The 16,594-nt window shown below is 44.0% G+C and overlaps 2 pseudogenes; both read left to right on the top strand.

Moving 5' to 3' along the window:
* The first annotated feature begins 4,256 nt into the window (after window positions 1-4,256).
* Window positions 4,257-4,771, top strand: LOC118886808 (annotated as a pseudogene).
* Window positions 4,772-10,480: 5,709 nt separating this feature from the next.
* Window positions 10,481-10,915, top strand: LOC118886809 (annotated as a pseudogene).
* Window positions 10,916-16,594: the final 5,679 nt, after the last annotated feature.

Here is a 16,594-nt window from a genome sequence, read left to right as displayed (position 1 = left end):
AGCCAGGACTTTTCAATATTTTATACTTAGGGTGGCATTTAAGGCAGCACCTGGCGTGTGGTAAGCCCTTAACATTTGTTGAGTGAATAAAAAACTTGCAGAGAATGTTAAGTTCTGAGTTATTTTCGTCGCTCTCTTCTGCTGCTCCCTCTTTCTCCTTTTTCTTTCTTTCATCAAAGCACTTTTATCCTTTAGAACTCTACTAAAAAACTCCCCTATTAAAAAATGAGCAATTGACAAAATTGAAAAACACAGGGGGCTAACAAACATATCACATTCCACCGTGCTCCAAATCAAAACCATTCAAAGTAGCACAGCAAAGAAGGGATTCTATATTTCATCCAACAAACATATGAGATTTTTAAAACATCAGACTACAAAGTGGAGACAAGAACACAGAGAAGCCAGCACTCTTGTGTACGGTGCGAAGGGGGTGCCCCACGTGTGAGTTTTCCTGGCAGACAGTTTAGTGGCTTGAGCCAGAAACTTACAAATATGCAGCCCTTGCGATCTAGCCTCTCCTAGGAATTTACCTGAAGAGAAATTATCAAGGATGTGTGTAAAGATTTATCCATGAAGATGTTCATCAAAGCACTGTTTGGCAAAAAAATTAGAAATAACCTAGACGAAAAGATCAGTTAAGTGGAATTATGTGATAGCCACACAATATAATAGTAGATAGTTGGTAACAATGATGGTATGAAAGAATATTAACAATGAAACAGATGAATAAAGCAGTTAATTCAATATGTATAATAGGGTACCACTTTTGTAAAACAGAAATACATACATATGTTCTACATGGAAAATGTCTGGAAAGATAGACACCAAAATGATGTTAACAGTGGTCATCTATGGGAGGTGAGATCACAGGTAATTTTCTCTCATCTGTCCTTCCTTTTTTGTTTCTTTTCTGTATTTTTAACCAAAAATAATTAACTGTATAATTTTTTAAGTTTTAAAAAAGTAAGAATGCATCCAAACTTAAAGCTAGATCATTTCCTCAAAATTCTTTCCAAATGATTTTCCTAAGTTTGTGGCTTTAGGACCATTTTAAAATCCAGCCTTTCAGCCAAGTCACTCTAGCAGATACAAGAGTGACGTGGCACTCAGGTGTCGGTAAGCTTCAGTAGGAGGGTTCCTAATTCTATAGCACAGATCATAAGAATTAATTCCCTTCCCTGGCGGTCCAGTGGTTAGGACTCTGCGCTTCCACTGCCAGGGGCGCAGGTTCAATCCCTGGTCAGGGAACTAAGATCCCGCAAGCCATGTGGCATGGCCAAAAAAACCAAAGAATTAATTCCTCCTGCTATGACTCCCTAGTTAGCCCAACCTGATGTTATTCTCTCCTGTAAACATATATGTGCTGGTTCCACAGGTGTAAAGTTTCCACCCCACAATCTTTTAAATGTCATATCTTCTACACATCCATTAACTGATGACATAATGATATTTGGGACTTTGATAGAACCATCTGGGATGTCAACTATAGGTAATCTGGAATGTAAGGATTGCTTCTCCAGGGGTCACTTGTCTGGTGACCATTATCTAAATAAGGGGAACAATACCCTGACCATTTATAATTATAACCTAATTGGTAAAATGACAGTCCATGGGACCTCAGAGGCAATTTCACACTAGTTTTCATCTATTCCTGTACAATAACAACACAGGCCTTGATGTCCACTTTGAAAATTACAACAAGTGGGTTTTGGGGGCCTCTACATGGAAAATATCTTCTGCTCAAAATTAGGAGAAAGGGCTTTACTCAGGAGAGTCCTGGCCACAGAAGCCAATTTTGATTCATAAATGCTGAAATGCAGAAATAAAACATCCTAGGTTTGCTGTTAATCACAGTAGAAATGTCCCTTCTATGAAAAGAAAAGAAGCATCCCTTTAGAGGGATGCAGCCCAGGCAGAAGAGAAGACATTAATTAAAGTGCTGGGGGCAGGATAAGCGGGGAGCAGAGGAGCCCTTTCTTCAAGCACGTTGCTGTTTCAACAATTTTCGAAAGTCTTCTGTTGACAGGATGGTTGTTAAAACCCTGATAAAAAGATATTAGAGGAAGCACAGGACTTCCCTGGTGGCGCGGTGGTTAAGAATCCGCCTGCCAGTGCAGGGGACACGGGTTTGAGCTCTGGTCCGGGAAGATCCCACGTGCCTCGGAGCAACTAAGCCCGTGCGCCACAACTACTGAGCCTGCGCTCTAGAGTCCGTGGGCCACAACTACTGAGCCCGCGTGCCACAACTACTGAAGCCCACGCGCCAAGAGCCCGTGCTCCGCAACAAAAGAAGCCACCGCAATGAGAAGCCCGCGCACAGCAACAAAGTAGCCCCTGCTCGCCGCAACTAGAGAAAGCCCGCATGCAGCAATGAAGACCCAACACAGCCAAAAATAAATTTAAAAAAAAAAAAGGTATAAAGCAAGAGGCCCAGACACACAGAGGAGGTGATCAAAGGGTGGCAAGCTCCACCCTCCACCCCGAGCCAAAGGTGCAGGCACCAGCCCTTCTCAGGGCTCCCCACCTGGTGTGAGAACCCAGTCCCGCCTGCTCCTCTTCCCTAACCTCCACCTTAGGAATTCAGGTGTTTGCTCCTCTCTGGAGAATCAGCCCCATCATAGGTGATTTTGCTTCCCTTCTCTGAACCTCAGTTTCTTTATCTGTAAAACGTGCAGGTTGGACCAGATGATAACAGTTCCCGCACCCTCCTGGGGGCGCTTAGACCCTGCCTCTCTTTGGCCAGTTTGCCCAGTGTGATGGCAGGGTCAGCCCCGTCCTAGATGGGTGGGGGTAGGTGACCGAGAACAGTCTCATTCCTGCCAGCGTTCCTTTGCTATGCCCCGGGATCGCTGAACTTGCAGAATAAATCGCCTTCAAGTGCATCTAACATCTGGTGTATTCATTTCCTGAAGCTGCTGTAACAAAGTACCACAAGCTTAGCGCTTAAAACAACCCACATTGATTCTCTTACGGTTCTGGAGGTTCGATGTCCAAAATGAGACTTATGGGACTAAAATCAAGGTATTGGCAGGCCTGGTTCCTTCTGGAGTTTCCAGGGAGAACCAGTTCCTTGCCACTTGCAGCTTCTAGGGGCCACAGCGTTCCTGAGCTCATGACCGCATCACTCCAGTGGCTGTTTCTGTTATCACATTGCCTTCTCTGACTCCTCCTGCCTCCCTCTTATAAGGACCTTTCTGATTACATTGGGCCACCCAGATAATCCAGCCCAGCAGGAGGAAGAGGAGGAAGTTTATTCTCTGGGGAAACTAAACCAGAGAAGCTCCAGACCTGGGACACTGGGCATACCGGAGAGCAAGGCTGAATCAGTACAGTATAAAGGGAAGCGGGGGACTTCCCTGGTGGTCCAGTGGTTAAGACTCCGTGCTCCTAATGCAGGGGGCCTGGGTTTGATCCCTGGTCAGGGAACTAAAGATCCCGCACACAGCAACGAAGATCCCGCACGAAGATCTCGCATGCCATACTCAACTAAGACCTGGCACAGCCAAATATTATAAGTAAGTAAATAAATAAATGTTTAAAAAAAAAGGGGGGGAAGCCGGAGAGGGAGGGGGAATACTTCAAAGGCTGAATATCAATGATAAGACCCCAGCTGCCTTCCCCGATGGTCTCCCAGAATGCCAACAGCCTGTACCCTCCAAGCAGGAGATCGGAGAGCTCTTCTCGACAGGATAATCTCCCCATCGCAAAATCCTTAACTTAAAACCGCAAAGTTCTTTTTTGCCATAAAAGGTAACATACTCACAGGTTCTGGGGATTAGGACCTGGACATCTTTGGGGGCTATTATTCTGCCTACCACATCTGATGCTCCAATTTTACCACCTTCATGATATTTACCATTTCTGCTTTTCATCTTTGAATTTTTCTTTGAATCAGATCACTTTCTAAGAAAATGAACTTAAAAAATAATCATATCAGGGACTTCGCTGGTAGTCCAGTGGGTAAGACTCCGAGCTCCCAATGTAGGGGGCCCGGGTTCGATCCCTGGTCAGAGAACAAGATCCCACATGCCGGAACTAAGAGTCCACGTGCTGCAACTAAAAGATCCCACATGCCACAACCAAAAAAAGCTCCCACATGCCGCAACAATTATCTCGCATGCCAGAACTAAGACCTGGTGCAGCCAAAATAAATAAATAAATATTTTTAAAAAACAATCATATCTATGAAATTATAGAATTGATTGCTAGTCGTATTTTCCCTACTATTTCATAAGTTAAATACATGACTATTAAGATGTCACGAAGATGGCGCTGAAGGCGAAGAAGGAAGTCCCTGCCCCTCCCAAAGCCGAAGCCAAAGCAAAGGCTTTGAAGGCCAAGAAAGCAGTGTTGAAAGGCGTACACAGCCACAAAAAAAAGAAGATCCGGATGTCACCCACCTTCCGACGGCCCAAAACACTGCAGCTCAGGAGGCAGCCCAAATATCCTCAGAAGAGCGCCCCAGGAGAAACAAGCTTGACCACTATGCCATCATCAAGTTCCCCCTCACCACCGAGTCAGCCATGAAGAAAATAGAAGACAACAACACACTGGTGTTCATTGTGGATGTCGAGGCCAACAAGCACCAAATTAAACAGGCTGTGAAGAAGCTCTATGACATTGATGTGGCTAAGGTCAACACCCTGATCAGGCCTGATGGAGAGAAGAAGGCATATGTTCGACCGGCTCCTGACTATGACGCTTTGGATGTTGCCAACAAAATTGGGATCATCTAAACTGAGTCCAGCTGACTAATTCTAAATATAAAAGTTTTCACTATTAAAAAAAAAAAAAAAAGATGTCAAATGTTCAAGGACCTACTACTGCACAGCACAGGGAACTCTACTCAATATTCTGTAATGGCCTATATGGGAAAAGAATCTAAAAACGAGTGGATATGTGTATATGTATGACAGATTCACTTTGCTGTATACCTGAAACTAACACAACATTGTAAATCAACTATACTCCAATTTTAAAATATATATATATATATACATTAAAAAAGATGTCTGTACACCTGAAAATACCACAACATTGTTAATCAACTATACTCCAATACAAAATAAAAAGTTAAAAAAAAATGTCAAATGTTCATCTCTGCACCACATAACATCACTGTGCGTGCCACCAGTAGTACACAGACTGTCCTTTGGGGAAAAAAAATAGAGTCCAGCCTCCTGATTTTACAGAATAGGGTAATTTATCCACGAAGGCACAGCAGCAAAGAGCAAAACTGCGGCTACACCCACGACTTCTTCCTCCCGTCTCGGTGCTCATTAATCACAGCTTGAAAGGATGTCAGCTTTTTCTTAATAGCATCTCGCGTTGGTGATTCATATCATTTAGGGCTCAGTTCCCCTTCGGCTACACTCCCGGATATTTTATATTTGGAAAGTGGGGTTTCCTAGTGCTTCCCCTATGGACCAACATCCATGCATCCTACTTATCTGTGTTGAGCAGAGGGTGTTTACTTGACCCACATCTGGACAGCGTCCAGGTCCCAGGGAAGAATGCACTGCAAAGGGAGGTCCGTAACCAGTGGTGACTTTGTACTGTGCCCCTTGGCATGTGTCCCAGCTGCTGACTGAACCTGGAAACAGCTTTTAAGAAGACAGAGTTCCTTTCCAATACACAGGGTGTGGGATGATATAATTGCCCTCCTTTTACATAACAACTGGCATGCAATAAAAATAGCTTTCAGAAACGAAACTCAGTTATTTGTAGTGAGGTGGATGGACCTAGAGTCTGTCATACAGAGTGAAGTAAGTCAGAAAGAGAAAAACAAATACTGTATGCTAACGCATATATATGGAATCTAAAAAAAAAAAAAAAAAGGTACTGATAAACCTAGTACCTAGTTTCAGGGCAGGAATAAAGAGGTAGACATAGAGACTGGACTTGAGGACATGGGGTGGGAGGGGGAAGCTGGGGCGAAGTGAGAGTAGCATCGACGTATATACACTACTGAATGTAAAATAGTTGGTTGGTGGGAAGCAGCAGCATAGCACGGGGAGACTGGCTCAGTGATTTGCAAGGACCTAGAGGGGTGGGATAGGGAGGATGGGAGGGAGGCTCAAGAGGGAGGGGATATGGGGACATGTGTATGCATATGGCTGATTCGCTTTGTGCAACAGAAACTAACACAGTATTGTGAAGCAATTATACTCCAATAAATATCTATTAAAAAAATTAAAAATTAAAAAAAAAGCTTTCATTTATTGGATACTTCATCTGGGACAGGTCCTGTGATAAGTGCTTTACACACATCCATTCACAACAACCCTATGAAGTAGCTGTTAGTGTTCCCACTTTACAGTTGAGAACACCATGTCTCAGAGAGGTTAAGCAACTTGTCCAGAATCACACAGCTAGTGTGACAAAGTCTATATTCATAGAACCTCAGAAGATAAAAGAAAACTTAGAAATCTACCTGAGATGAGGAATGCCAATGAGGAAACCAGAGAGGTTGAGCAACCTGCCCAAGGACACACAGTTTAGTGGCAGACTCAGGGACAAAATTCAGGTCTTCAACTCCCAGACCATTTTGTTCTTTCAGGTTTTCTCTCTCTTAAGCTATTATTTCTTGGATGATTTTTTCAGATGCCTACCTGATCAGCTTCTCTTTTCTCATTATTGCATACATCTCTCCTCCCTGGTGCTTTTGCCCCTCATCATTTTCTCTCTAATTGAAAGCTGTGGAGGAATCTAATGAGAATCCCAGAGCGACCCTTCCCCATCTCTCCCTCTGACCCACAGAAAAAAAAAGAAAGAAAGTGCTAGAAAATCTCCATGAGTCTGTATACATTAATTTGGAATGAGTAATAATTTAACCAGAAAAGGACTAACGTTTACCTTCATCCTTTCCCCCCCAAAAAGAAATTGCTAAGCAGATACACAGTGGAAAACAAGGTTAGATGGGGATATGATCAAAAGAGGAAATTGTTAATGCAAATTTTAACCTAGTAAGACCCTAAATGTCCATCAAAGGGAACTGACTGAATCAATGATCATATATTCACACAATGGAATACCAGGTAGCCACGAATGATAATGTCATAGAACACTGTGTAATAACATGAGAACAAATTATGATTAGTAAGTCGAAAGCATGAATACAAAATAAAATGATTCCGATTTTTATAAGTATATACCCACAGGAAAAAAAAAGACTGGAAGGATATATTTATAACTGGTGGCTATCTCTAGGTGATTTATATTTTCTTTTTTGTGTTTATCTGTATTTTCCAAATTTCCTACAGTGAACACAGATTACTTTTATAATCCAAGGGAGAAAAAAATTCATCAAATTCTTGACATAGTCATTAAGAACTGCTGTTTTCTGAAGCCTATGCTCTGAGATCGCATATCCAGGAAAATAAGGGATCAACCACAAACCTCTTCCCTGAGCTGGCCATATGTTAACAATTTAACAATTATTCTACTCCAGTAGAAAGATGAGCAATGAACATAAATAAGTGGTTCACTGAAGAAATACGAACGGCCAATAAACACGTGAGAAAATCCTCAATCGTTTCATTAATAACTTTTAAAATGTAAATTAAAATGACAATGAGACATTTTTTACTTATCAAATTAGCAGAGTTTAAAACAAATGATAGGGACTTCCCTGGCGGTCCAGTGGTTAAGACTTCGCCTTCCAATGCAGGTGGTGCAGGTTCGATCCCTGGACGGGAGCTAAGATCCCACATGCCTTGTGGCCAAAAAAAAAAAGAAAAAAAAACAAAAAACAAAAAATATAGAGCAGAAGCAATGTTGTAACAAATTCAATAAGGACTTTAAAAAAATAGTCCATCAAAAAACATCTTTAAAAGATAAAACAAATGATAATACCCAGTGCTGGTAATAGCGTGAGGAAGCCAACACTCTCAGACAACACTGGTCCAAGTGAAAATGCTACAACTATAGCAGTTACCACAATGGATTGAATACAAGTATCTCCACTTCCTCCTGAAACATCACAAAAAAGACAGGGCAAATTTTAAAAGGTAGAAACCCATCAGGACGGAGTACAGGAGAGCAGACAAGATGTCAACAGACTTGGAAGACAGAAAGCAGAACGGTGAATGGCAGCTGATGGATTGCATCAGAGAAGGCTGGAAACTGAATGCCAACCAGAAGCAAGCCGGGTGTGCCTCTGAACCGCAGAAACGCCCAGGAATTGGAGGTACCAGCTATGTCAGAAGGCGGGGTGGGGTGGAGCCAAAAACAGGAAGGGCTGTTGAAAGCACAGTGTGTTTACAAAGCACTCAGACTTCACAGCCCAGGTAACTGACCAGCCAAGGCATTTAGCTCTCCCCCTGCCCAGCAGGAGGAGGCTTCTCCTCTGGAGAAGCTAAACCAGAGAAGCTCCAGACCTAGGGACACTGGGCACACCAGAGGGCAAGGCTGTCACTACACTGGAAAGGGAAGTGGGATAAAGGGAGGGAGGATTCTTCAGAGGCTTCATATCAAACGATGAGACCCCAACTTCCCTCCCCTACTGACCCTCCAAGAATGCTGGCAGCCTGGATTCTACCCTCCAGGCAGGAGATCAGAGAGTCTTTCTCAACAGAACCAGATGGCTTGGGACTTCCCTGGTGGCGCAGTGGTTAAGAATCTGCCTGCTAACGCAGGGGACATGGGTTCAACCCGTGGTCCGGGAAGATCCCACATGCCACAGAGCAACTAAGCCCGTGCGCCACAACTACTGAGCCTGCGCTCTAGAGCCCACGTGCCACAACTACTGAGCCCACGCACCTGGAGCCCGTGCTCCGCAATGAGAAGCCCGCGCACCGCAATGAAGAGTAGCTCCCGCTCGCCTCAACTAGAGAAAGCCCGCGCAGCAACGAAGACCCAACGCAACCAAAAACAAACACATAAATAAATTTATTTTTTTTTAAAAGAAAATGAAATAAAAGTAACCTCAAACCCTGAGAATGCCATCTTATAGTTTACAAAACACTTTCACAATCATTGTCCTGCTCAAGCATCACAAACATCCCACAAAGCAGAGACATTTTACAACTGTGTAGACCAGAAAACAGGTTCAGAGGAAAGTGACTTGCCCATAAGTAAGGCAAGAAGCCAAGACTTAATCACAAGCCCCAACTTGGTCAGCTCGGCAAAATTGCAAGCAACACACCAGCTGTGTCCCAGTCAACCTCAGATAAACCTGTCTGAACCCAAGGGGCTCTCTCTGCAACCCAGAAAAATGCTACCTGGGCAGCTCTGGTAATACACAACCAAATCAAGGTGATGGGATTTCAGGAAACCACCAAACCACCAAAGCCAACCCCTGGTATCACCCCCCCGACAGGGACACCGCCAACTTCACAAACTGACCTCAGCCTCTGACAGTCCCCCGACCACATGGACAGAGAGGGTCCACCAGGAGCCCCCCACCCCAACTCTGGTGTGTTGCCAGCTGGCCCTCACCTGGCCCAGACCTTGTCCAAGCTGACCCCCCACTCCCCACCATCCCAACGTACCTGGTCCCGTGTCCCAGGCCTCGCTGATCAGATCAACAGCAGCACAAAGCGGCCGGAGCTGAAGCCGCTGAAACAAAGTAGAAATCAACAGGAAGCATGAGAATCACCTTCTGACAAAAGAGGTACAAGGACAGGAAGTGGGTTCAGGCCAGGAAGGCTGGGGCCGGCCTTCTAGAAGTGAGGCAACCCTGCCAGCCTCATCGCTCAGCTGTTGTTGAACAAGACTTCAGGGCTGGGGAAGGGAAAAAAAGAAATTCAAGCCCTAACTCTTTAGCCAGAACCTCAAGCCTCCCCATGTCCACTATATGCATGTATGTCTCCAGCCCTGTATTTGAGGGGAAAGGCGAGGTGAAGAAGAGATGCACAGAGCCCGGCAGAGCACACATGTGGTACTTAAAAGAAAGAATTTGAAGTCATATAGCCTCCACCTACCACTTTTAGCGGCGAGACCTTGAACGGGTTGCCGTGCGTCTCTGCATTTTCCCAAAATGAAATGCCGTACTGACCTCACAGTATTGTTTGGGCTTAAATGAGATAACGTGTGTAATTGGCTTCATATACATCCAATTAGTCCCTTTAGTGGGTTGTGGCGTCCCCCCTCCTTTCTCCCTCTCCAAATCTGACCCACTCCTTTAGTCTTTGTCAGGTCAGACCACCCTGGTCTGAAGAGTCACCCCAAACACCTCTCACCTCCAAAGCGGCTGCAGGTCCCGTGTGTCATTAAGTCCCACCACGTAGGACAAGCACCATTGCTAAGAACTGCTACTGAGGCCCTTCACTGATAATTCCTTCCCACGGTGACGCTTATCTCCCCAAGGTCACCCAGCGAGGGAAAGGGCTGCATGGATTTGTCTCTGTATCCCCAGGAGCATCCAGCAGAGCATCGGAAGTTCGTCCGTAAATGTTCATGGACCTTTAAGATGCTACGGAGCTTTCAGGCTGACGGCGGGGCAGCTGGGGAGCACGCCGACCTGCCCTGGAGGAGGCTTATGCGGGATTTCAAGTGATTGCAAGAGGACCCACCTGTGCGTGTCAGTGGCGCACCATCTGAAAACAACATCATGCACGGGAATGCAGTTATATTTGGACCAGAAGGGACATCCTTTGAAGATGGTACTTTTAAACCAGTAATAGAATTTTCTGAGGAGTATCCAAATATACTGCCAGCTGTTAGGTTTTTATCCAAAATGTTTCATCCGAATGTGTATGCTGATGGTAGCATATGTTTAGATATCCTTCAGGATCAGTGGAGTCCAATATATGAAGTAGCTTCTCTCTTAACATCAATTCAGTCCCTGCTGGATGAACCGAATCCAAATAGTCCAGCCAATAGCCAGGCATCACAGCTTTATCAGGAAAACAAACGAGGATATGAGAAAAGAGTTTCGGCCATTATTGAACAAAGCTGGAATGATTCATAATACACAACTGGTCTATTAATCTTTTTCATCACTGTTGTGTATAATTTACCTCGCAGTAGAAAGGCTAACAAATTTTAAGTGCCACAGGTTTTAAGGATTCTGCAGGAAAAAGAAGTCCTTCAGTTTAGAACCTACAAAAGCTAATGTATCTTGATTAATGTACTTTTTTTTGCATTGCTTGCATTTATGTAAGCAATAACTAAGTTATTGCTTACATAAATGTGTAATATATCCTGCTAGTATTTTTTCCAAGTGTATAATGCTAGTGTGGCGTTTTCATGACAGAATATGCACATTTTGTAAATCTGTACTTTTTTCAAATATTGAATGCCTTATTTTTGTATTCTTTAGATTTCTTAATTGGAGGAAAGCACTTAAAGTTTTTTATATATGAATATTACATGTAAAGCTGTTAAAATACATAACTTCAGGGCCAAAAAAAAAGATGCTATGGAAACACCGCCCTATTTAAAGCATTTCGGTAAACTCAGGCATCTGGGCTGAGGTCGCCATAGCAATGGTTTTGCAGGCTGTGGCAGAGCCTTGCAGGAGGGCAGGACCAGGGCGATCCCTGGCTCCTCTAAGCTCTTCTCACAACCCCTAAAGCCCCTAAAGATGTGAAATGGGGGAGTGTGATGAAAGCTGCAGCTCAAGCTGCCTGGAAAAACTGCTTCCCATCCCGCCCCCATCTCCCGAAGGAAGCCTGCATAGCCTGCAGCCTACTTAAATCTCCCTCAAAAGCAGCCTTACGTTTACAACCTGATCAGGAGACCTGCTCTCCTCCTGGCTCTCTGTCCTCAGCCAGATGACAAAAAGGTCCCCTTTTTTTCAGATGACAGATATCTTGATAGCTAAGACGGCACCTTCTTAAGGATTGCCCCTCACCTCTTGCTCCCTCCAAGGTACCACCCCACCAGGGCTGCCTGTCTCCATACTTCTCATAGTGTAACCCCAAGCCTTGTTGAGGCTTCCTAGGCACCAGGCACTGTGGTGTTTTACATACAATATCCTGCTTTAACCTTCAAATAACTCTCTAAGTAAAGGCCGTCACCATTTCCATTTTACAGATGAGGAAACTGAGACCCCCAAGAGGTCACGCAACTGGCCCAACTTTAACTTGCAGACATTTCAGTGGGATTTTACTCCAGGAAGCTGCAAACTCTCCCACCTCCCACATCGCACAGAGAAAGGACCTTAGAGTCAGCATGTTCTAAGTTTCGGAACTACTGAGTGTGAGTCATCACCAGGGAGCTAGTTAGAAACGCAGAACCTCAGGCCCCACCCCAGTCCGACTGAATTAGAATTTGCATTTTCACAAGAGAACCAGGTGATCGGTTTGCTCATCAAGGTTTGAGCCACTGAATTGAAGAGATGATGCAATACAGGCGCGCACAGGCAAAGCAAGCATAGAAAAAGAACCCCACAGGGCTCTAGATCTTGGGGATTTTGCCTCTAGAGCAGGGCTCCCCAACCCCCAGGCCGCGGACGGTACCGGTCCGCAGCCTGTTAGGAACCGGGCCGCACAGCAGGAAGTGAGCAGTGAGCGGCGGGCGAGCCCGCGAAGCTTCATCTGCGGCTCCTCATCGCTCCCCGTGGCTCGGCATTACCGCCTGAACCACCCCCCCAACCCCCACCCCCGTCCGTGGAAAAATTGTCTTCCACAGAAACCCATCCCTGGTGCCAAAAAGGTTGGGGGCTGCTGCTCTACAGGAATCACAGAGCCAAAAATTAGGGGTCCGAAGCTCCCGGGGCCTCAGTTTCCACTTCCTAGGTGCTCAAGCAAAATCTCAACTCTGGAAGTCTGGAGAGCAATCGGACGGCTTTAGAGCGCCACCTGCTGGTCTTGATTAGCTATGCATCACACGTCTATGCTCCAGGCATCCCCTCCCGGAGCGGCAGCTACTTGTGTGCAGCGGCTGAGCCTTCTCTTGGGGATTTTTGTAGTTCTTCCCAGCCCGGTTTATTTCTCTTCCTTCTTTAGACTTCAACATTCACCATTCGTTATTCCTATCACTGGTTCAGATAACTCCATACTCTCTAAATGACAAGAATGCAGCACCTCATGTTTGCTTGCTCCCTTGACCTCAGTTCAGTTCAATTGATTAGGGGTGTAAAGCCTAAGACGTGACCATTTCTCTTTTCACTAACATCAAAGCAAGTGGTGAAACCAAGCCCTTAGTGTTAAAACCAAGGCATAAAGATTTAAAACTGATCCCTATAAGAAACTATTTGCAACATTCACATGGACATATTTCTACTAACCTATATTTAAATCCATCTAAAATCAATAGCAGAAGGAAAGCATCCAAATAGGATACAGGGCAAAAGATACAGGTAAGCTCAAAGCAGAAGAAATATAATTAGTCAAAGACATTTTTAAGAAATGTCCCTATTTTAAACCTTTCTTACTTTCTTTTGAATTAGATTTTTTAAATTAATGCCTCTCCCATTATTCAAATTATACACTCTTTCACTATAATTCTAATGGTTATCAAGCAATCCCACTCCCCAGCTAATGCAAGAATCTTAGGATTGATTTAACTCCATATATCCTCCTCCTGCTTTTTGGCTATTATTGTCAAGTATTTTAATTTTTCATGCATTTTTAAACTTAAGATATTATCAATATTATTATTCTATACAGTCAATATTCATGTATTTTTCCCACACATTTACCTCTTCTCATTCATTCATTCCTGCATGTCTTTGCTTCCATTGGGGTCACTTTCATTCTGCCTAAAAAATGTTCTTTAGTAGTACTTTTAGTTCAGCTCTCTTGGCAATGAAGTCTCTGTTTTTGTTTGTAAACCTCTTTGTTCCACCTTCATTTTTTTTTTAATTAATTAAGGTCTTTTTTAAATTTTTTTTTTTTTGGCTGCGTTGGGTCTTCGTTGCTGCACATGGGCTTTCACTAGTTGCGGCGAGCAGGGGCCACTCATGAATGTGGTTCATGGGCTTCTCATTGCCGTGGCTTCTCCTGTTGTGGAGCACAGGCTCTAGGCACACGGGCTTCAGTAGTTGTGGCTCACAGGCTCTAGAGTGCAGGCTCAGTAGTTGTGGCACATGGTCTTAGTTGCTCAGCAGCATGTGGGATCTTCCCGGGCCAGGGCTCAAACCCGTGTCCCCTGCATCAGCGGGTGGATTCTTAACCACTGCGCCACCAGGGAAGCCCTCAGTCAATTTTTTAAAATAATCTTTGACTTTGGTTTTCAGAAGTTTTACTACAGTTTGCCCAGGTAGGGATTTTTTGTATTTATTTTGCTTCAGATCTGTAGAGTTTCTTGAATCTGTGTTTTAATGTCTTTCACTAATACTGTAAAATTTGTAATCAGTAACTCTTCACCTATTGCTTCAGAACGACTCACCCATGCTCCTTGAGTCCAATTAAATGTATTTAGACCTTTACATCACATTCCATACTCTCTTATGCTCTTTTCTGTATTTTCCATCTTTTTTTTTCCCACTCCCATGCTTCAGACTGAATATTTTCTACCCACCTATCTTTCAGTTTACTAATCCTGTCTTCTGTTATATCTAACCGGCTGTTGGGAATTCCCTGGAAGTCAGTTCAGTGGTTAGGACTTGGCACTTTCACTGCTGTGGCCTGGGTTCAGTCCCTGGTCAGGGAACTAAGATCCCACAAGCCTCCCAGTGTGGCCCAAAAACAAACAAACAAACAAACAAAAAACAAACAAACAAAAAAAGAACCAAGGTTCTTTTAAAAAAATTGTTTCTAGTTCTCCATCTACTTTCTTGAACGTATTAGAGTCCATGTACAATAATACCAATATCTTTTTCTCCTTCAGGTCTGCTATTTATTTTTTTCTCTTGGTTTTTGTTCATTTGGTCTTGTCTCTTAGTATATCTGTTAACTTTTGTTAAATGTTGGATGCTGTGTAGAATGAAAAACCGTAGAGGCTCTGGATTATGTTATTTCTCCAGAAGAGATGGAAATTTCTGGGTGTTTTTTTTTTGTTTTGGGGGTGTGGTTTTGTTGTTGTTGTTGTTTGTGGTTTTTGTTGTTGTTGTTGTTGTTTCCAGGCAGTTAGAGTAGGGTTAAATCATTTAATACAATCAGGAATTGCGATGTTTCTGGCTTTGTATGGGCTGGTATGTTTCTGGATTGCCCTTGCTCCTAGATCATAGCCCTTCAGGGGTCTCAGCTGAAACCCTAAAGTGTTTCTCAGGTCCCTCTTTCTTGTCAGATCCTGAACTCCTGAGCCTTGTCATAATGCCAAAACTTTAGGCCACCATTTTCTGCTCAGCCTCAATGCCTCCCAAGCAAATCAGCAAATTACTGTAAGGAATTTCCTTCAGGAAAGCAGTGGAGATGATCCCCCTCACTTCAAAGGGTTTTCCTTCTGTACAGGATCCTGGTTACTTAAGTTCTGTCCACTTTGGCTACTCTCTAAAGCCTTAAAACAGCTGTGAGTGTGTGTGTGGGGTGGGGGGAAATCTAGTTTTTACATTGTTCTCTAAAGGAATCCTAGCCTGATACAAGCCACTCTGTCACGACCAGAAGCAAAAATCAACTAATGTACATTTTTAAAAAAGATAATTCTGGGGACTTCCCTGGTGGCACAGTGATTAAGAATCTGCCTGCTAACCCAGGGGACACAGGTTTGATCCCTGGTCCAGGAAGATCCCACGTGCCGCGGAGTAGCTAGGCCCATGTGCCACAACTGCTGAGCTTGCGCTCTAGAACCCACAAGCCACAACTACTGAGCCCACGCACCACAACTACTGAAGTCACGCGCCTAGAGCTCATGCTCCACAGCAAGAGAAGCCACCACAACACAACGGAGAGCAGCCACCACTCGCCGCAGCTAGAGAAAGCCCGTGCGCAGCAACGAAGGCCCAACGCAGCCAAAAATAAATAAATAAAATGAATAAATTTTTTTAAAACATGAGAGTGTATGGGAGTACCCTGGTAGTCCAGTGGTTAGGACTCTGAGCTTCCCTTCCACTGCAGGGGGCACAGGTTCAATCCCTGGTGGGGGAGCTGCTATCCGCAAGCTTCAGGGCGTGGCCAAGAAATAATAATAATAAAATAAATAAAAATCAAAATGAGGGTGTAAAAGAAAATTTATTGGGGATCACAAGATAACAATTGAAAAAAATCAGATCCTGAAAGTACTTATTCAGTGTGATCCCACTTATCTTTAAATCATCACATATTATAATTATATCTTATCACAATTATCTTTAGCATAATCATATATATATACATATATAATAATATATATAGGGGCTGGAAGAATAAACACCAAAATAGTTATAATAGTTATGTGTAGAGGTGGTATAGAGCTTGTATTTTTCCTTTTCGCGTGTGCTTGTATGAAATTTCCACTTTTTTTCAACACTAGTGCTATTTTTATAATCAGGAAAAATACAAAAAATTTTTTTCACTCCTGACTCTGTCCCTGACCCTGGTCTTACCTGTCTCAAGCGTTGAGGCCTCTCAGCTGTCAGGGAGGCTTTCAGTTCTGGGATGGAGTGAAGACTCAGAAAATCCTCCAACAAAGACTGATTTCAAGCAGTCTTTCTCCTGCAGCTGCCACCACCCCCAGGAAGTGGGGAGAGGTTTCCCTTCCACATACCGCCCAGCGAGCAAATCTCTGGGCTTCCCCGCTCTTTAGCTTCCCTTCCCCCACCCGTCTCAGAGCATCTCGGCTCCTG

Source organism: Balaenoptera musculus, chromosome 20, assembly GCF_009873245.2.
Source record: "Balaenoptera musculus isolate JJ_BM4_2016_0621 chromosome 20, mBalMus1.pri.v3, whole genome shotgun sequence".
Lineage (NCBI taxonomy): Eukaryota > Metazoa > Chordata > Mammalia > Artiodactyla > Balaenopteridae > Balaenoptera > Balaenoptera musculus.
The sequence above is the reverse complement of the archived record's forward strand: the minus strand, read 5'-3'. Positions and strand labels throughout refer to the sequence as shown.